We start from the raw sequence: 5,986 nt of genomic DNA on the forward strand, positions 1-5,986 counted from the left end.
TGGGTCCGTATTTGAGCTTTAGGAGGATTCTACTTAAGAAGATGGGATACAGTTTGTATTGGGATTGGCGTCCTGGTTTCCTGATTCTTGCTCTTGAGAGTTCGATTGCCAACGTCTAAGTTTTTGACACTTCCGGTCACCTTGATTCTCTTAGGGGTCTCACCTCGCTCTAGTATTGGAAATTCTATTGAGGTATATCTCCCAGGTTACAGTTACGGTCCTAGTTATAGTTTCTACTGCATTTATACTGCTCAAATGACATGTGTAGTGCATTTCGATATCTTTCACCATTTAGTCATATTCGATCTGGTTACTTTTTTTTATGTTAGATGCACTTGTGCATCTTGTTTTGTTTCATTAATTTTCTTTCGATGCAAAATGTGTTTGCATCGCTCCATAGCTTGTCGTAATTTCCTTAAAAAAAAAAAAACTTGCAAGGTCACGGTTATATCAGATTTATTTAAGCCTGAGTCAGTTTCATTTATTTTTATTTATTGAGATTAATTGTGATATGCGTTTCTTTCATCATTAAGTAAATTATATAAATAGTGAACATTGCTAGCCATAGCATATACACACACCGAAAATAAAGTAAGAAAAAGCGAGAGTACAAATACCACCTCTTTCTAGGCATGGATGCAAGACTATTTTGTCCTATATTCTTGCTCTTCATGCTATCAACTTCACGTAAGTCTCTCTCGCCATGAAACTAAATTTCAGCAAATACTAATAGCAGATTAAATGTTCTGGTTTTTATTTTTTCTATGACTATTTATCATGTAAGCTATAGCTTAAGCAATTGTTAAAATGCTTTTTATTTATTTATAATTTATTTAACCACTTAGACAAATCTGAAACCACTTTAGAGTCATTAGTCCGGGTGGCTTTAGCCTCCACCCACTTAGACACATAATCAACAGCGAGAAGAACGTATAAATTACCATAAGATGAAGGGAATGGTCCCATAAAATCAATGCCCCAAATGTCAAAGAGTTCAACACTTAGAATGGGAGTTTGTGGCATTTGATTTCTAGGGCCCAAGTTACCTGTTCGTTGACAACGATCGCATGCCTTGCAAAAGAGATCAGAGTCCTTGAACAAGGTAGGCCAATAAAATCCACTCTCAAGGACCTTAAGAGCTGTTCTCTTTGATCCAAAATGTCCAGCACATGCATAGGAATGACAAAAGGTGAGAATAGAATGAAATTTAGAATCATGAGGGCACCTTCTTACCAATTGATCAGCACAATACTTTCATCAGTATGGGTCACCCCACACATATTGCTTGGCGGTTTTGATGAGTTTATCCTTCTGTGCTCGAGTCAAAACTTGCTTCAAGTTGCTCATTGGAATGTATAAGCATTTCTTGAGAAGCTTGCAATCGAGCTTGAGACGCTAGCAATTCTTCAAGAGAAGGCCTCCTAGACTCATACACTTGCTCATGAGGATATGCTTCGGGAACCACGGTCTCTTGTGAAATTCTAGTTTGAGAGGCTTGTAATAGATCTCAGGAGGCTTGCAATTGAGCTAGTAGTCCTTCAACGAATTCCTTCCTAGGCTCATAAGCTTCATCTTGTGGATATGCATCAGGTACAAATGTCTCTTGATACATGCCCATCTTGTACTCACACTCTTGCATAAAATCCGGCCACTCAAATCTCAAAGAGCACTCAAAAGGTGAATGCCACGGAGAATTACACAGAGCACAAGTTTCATTGCAAGAAGACATAGAACCCACCGCATGAGAATTCCACTCATGATGACCTCCACCATAGAAACATTCTTGCTCATATCCCCTCAAGTCATCCCATCCATAGCTCCAACGATCCATAGCTCAATGTGAGAAAAATATATGCCTATGAGTTTCCACAAGTGAGATTAGTAACCAAAAATTACAAAGAAAATAGAAAAATAAGCACACAAAATATAATAAACTATTTAGACCAACGACTATTTTTTTTTTAATAACAAAGAAATAAAAATATGCTAAAGTGACCTAAAGAACCGATTTACCAAGGGATTAAGGCTATTAAATCCTAATCCCCGGCAACGGCGCCATTGACTTGAATACACATTTACGCAAGCGTACATATCATTGTCAAGATAGGGAAGTATTAAGCCCAAAATTATCGTACCACGGGGATTAGTGGCTAACCCACAATCCTTGGATAGTCGGAACTAAAGTCACTAAGCAAACAAAAGAAAAAGAAAAAGAAAATAAATAAAAATGTTATTCTAAGGCACCAAGGCTTAGCAATGCTCGGCTTTGATTTTCACCAAAGCCTAATCAAAACTAAGAGCCTAGTGGTGGATATGTACAAATGAGTGAGAAATTGTCATTCAAAATTGTGATTGTAATTTTCTAATAACTAAATTGCAAGAATTTAAATGAAAGCTTTAGCTAACAACTAAATTAAATAAAGAAAAGAAAAATAAGAAATGGAAATTAGGTCACTAGGGTATCCTCCTAGCCAAATTCAATGCACAAATATATTCCGACAATGGTGATTCAATTCATGATAGCATCAAGAACCGTACCCAAGGCTTTTCAAGGCTCATGGGTCATTAGATTCCTTATAGGGTATTCCTACTCCGGATCAAGGGCCGTAGAAACTCAATTGGGACAATCTAGAGCTTATTAGGGCCTCTAGTTGCACCAAAAGGCGAAGAGTCCTAGAATCAAGGTTCCCAAGCTAACCAATACGGCAATCGGAATTGGTATTGTAACTAACCATGTTCTAAACAAGTGTCCTAGCCATAAATTAGAGAAGTGATTAGGTCCCCTAACTTGTTCTAGACATGCTCATCTACACATTCAAGAGTTAATCAAGCTCCTAAGCATGCATCTAAGCCAAATATTATGGAATAGAACATATGCTAAACACGAAATTGAAAACCATTAAATCAAAACATATTTATTACATTAAATTCATGCTAGGGTTCAAACCCTAGTTTCCTAAATAAACTACTCACTACCCATCAACTAATCAACAACAATATTCATCAAATTAAAGAGAGTAAGGTGAAGAGAAATGAGAAGTTACAAGGACAAGTCACAATTGCTATTATGGAGCAAATATAACAAGCCTTGATTTATGGCTTCTCATTTTTACCCAAGTTCAAATCTTGATGCTCCTTGACAAATTGATGAAGATTTGTTGGTGAGGATATGAGAAAAGAAAAAGGAAATGGAAGAAATTGGGAGAGATTAGGAGAGAACAGCCCTAAGGGCTGCCCCTTTGGTTGTGCGGCGCTGCCCGTCTGGGGTTCTCCTCCAACAGAATGAGGGTGCTTCAATATATATAGTGGGTTTGTGGCCATTCGTTTCGTGAGATAGAGGGTTGGATGATTAATTGAGGTGATCTGTTATGTGTGGTCTCGGCAAAGAAGAAAAGGAGGAGATGATGAGGTGTAACTTGGTGGCTGGTCCATGTAGGAAGAGAAAGAAATGGGTCATCTGATGGTTGCCACGTAAAGAAAAAGAAATTAAAGCTTGCCTAATTAAGGTCAGCATAATTAAGATGCATGCTGCACGTGCATGAATGACTAACTACCACATAACTTGATTAATTAAGTAACTAATCAATTGATTAATTAACTTAATTAATTAAGATGTATTATTATTTTTCTTTTCTTTTCTTTTCTCTTCTCATTTCTTTTCTCTTCTCTATGCACTTCCGCATATACTATCAGAGGCAATTAGATTCCGCTCCTTTAATGGTATTGACCCGCATTGCCTATTTCGTCCTTTTGTAGGAAACTCCAATTTGCTTCTATTTCGCACAATTTTCTCTCGATTTCCGCAACTCCGCTTATTTTCTACAAAATAAATAAAAGTTAATTAATTACATAATAATTAACTTGAGGATTAACTTATTTATAGTGTTTTAGATATAATTACATGCATAAAAATGTGTGTAATCACAACTCGTGAATAGTTAAAAGTAGGGTTGGGCACGGGCTGGTTACTGACTGATACCGAATCCGGTACCGGAAATATTATTCGGGACGGGACTATGTTTTTTCAAAGTTAGTACCGAAGGTACCGAAACCGATCGGGATCGGGTCAGGCCCGGGCCCAATTCGAGATACCCGACTCTTTTTTTTTTTTTTTCCTACACTTACGTACTTAACAATATCCAAAATTTCCAGATTTCAATCATTCTAGGATGCAGCTGAAGAGATGACATATGAAAATATCGATATTGCGTGCCAGTAATTGCAAGTATAGAGGACATTGAAACATAAGAAACTAAGTAGATTAAGTACTGAGAGATCATCTTCCAAGTGAACTAAGGAAAAAAAAGTGTTTCTGTGACCATTTTACACATCAAGATCTCAACTTTTACAAACCTAGATCTCAAGAAAAGAAGAAAATAAAATTAACCTGCAGATACCATTTCTTCCATAGAACATGCACAAATTGACAAAACTCAGATCTGAAAAAAGATAATTAAAATTGATGGCAAGTGGCAACGGATCTGGGAGGCGTTCCTTGTGGGTGGTGCCGTGGTGCGACGATTGTGGTGCCATCGAGGTCGACTGAAGATGGTGGTGAGCCGAGGATGCCGGAGGTGCAGTGGTGTGTTGGTGATGGCTAGAATGTTGAGCCTGTGAAAAAGAGTGGCTGAATAAACTCAATAAATGGTGAGGGAGAAAGAGCCAGAGAGGGATGAAGACAGAGGGTGAGACTTGAGAGAGAGATAAGAAAGAAAAGAAAATGGGAGGAATAAAAGGTGTGAGGGAGAGAGAGCCCCAGAGGAAGACGAGGGGAAGAGAGAGAAAACTCAGAAAAGAAAGAAAAGTAAGTTCCAAAGTCTCATATAGTCATATATGATATATTATATATATTTCTATATAATCGGGATGGGCCGGGCCTAAACGGTATTTAAAGAATGACAACCGATCCCGTCCCGTTTTCTTCGGTATGGTACGGGCCAGGCCCAACAGTTACTTTTAGATTTTTTAATACCGGCCCGTTTTAGCTATTTTCGGTACGGGCCTGGGTTGGGTCCGGTACTTCGGTTTTATATGCCCAGTCCTAGTTAAAAGCTGGTTCGTAATTGGAACCATGTACTCTCTTCTATAGTACTCTATCTAGAAAGACCGGCTAAGACGCCATTCGGAACATACACCTACACGAAACAGTAAAGATAAGATTTAGTAAAAATCGTGAGTTGATCTGTTTATGGGATAATATACAAGTTAGAAAGGGTGTGGAAAGAGACAGAGAAGCATTTAATCTTTGAAGGATAAAGGATCACATGGATCTGTTTGCCAATATCTATAGATAGTTAGATACCAACCATTATATTGAGACTGACTTCCGCTGAATACAAGACATGTACGTTAGCACACTCTTCAAATCAGTATAGTTTTCTTGTTTAGGGATTCTCAATCAAGTGGATTTTCTAGATTTCTGAAAGAATTAGCTTTAGAATTGGGAATGTATATATATGAAAAAACAAAGCCACATGGTAGCATGGCTTTGTGTTCCTAAATGAGCTTCGAGCAATGGGGAGACAGAGGCATGTGAATCCTTGTCTCAGAAGAGAGTGGCCCTCGTAGCTGGCTCTTCACCACTCATTTCATTTACAGTATGGTTTTCCGGATATTCATTAATCTATATATATGCAATGATCAAGTTCAGTATGACCAACTCAAGTCTTCTCCTTCCCTAGTATTAGAGCTCTTTTTTCTTCTGGAAAGTCCTTTCAATTGCTTTTCTTGTTTAATTTGATCAGTTGAAAAAATTAAACACCATGGGTTTTCGGTTACCTGGAATTGGTAACACCAAGAGAAGTCTTACTAGATCTTTATCTGCTTCAAAGACCTTAGATATGCCAAAAGGCTATTTTGCAGTTTATGTTGGGGAGAGCCAGAAGAAGCGGTTTGTGATTCCAATATCATACTTGAATGAGCCTATATATGTTCCAGGATTTGTTGAGTTAAGCTGAAGAAGAATTTGGATACGATCATCCCATGG

General features: G+C 37.9%; 1 long non-coding RNA gene across 1 annotated transcript; it reads right to left on the reverse strand.

Moving 5' to 3' along the window:
- Positions 1-1,093: 1,093 nt before the first annotated feature.
- On the reverse strand, positions 1,094-4,819 carry LOC133741183 (uncharacterized). Its single transcript, XR_009861676.1, has 2 exons — positions 4,388-4,819; positions 1,094-3,819 (listed from the first exon to the last, which is right to left on the reverse strand). It is a non-coding gene; the product is annotated as an uncharacterized LOC133741183 (long non-coding RNA).
- Between the last annotated feature and the right edge of the window lie 1,167 nt (positions 4,820-5,986).

The sequence above is a fragment of the Rosa rugosa genome, chromosome 3, assembly GCF_958449725.1.
Source record: "Rosa rugosa chromosome 3, drRosRugo1.1, whole genome shotgun sequence".
NCBI classification, from domain to species: domain Eukaryota; kingdom Viridiplantae; phylum Streptophyta; class Magnoliopsida; order Rosales; family Rosaceae; genus Rosa; species Rosa rugosa.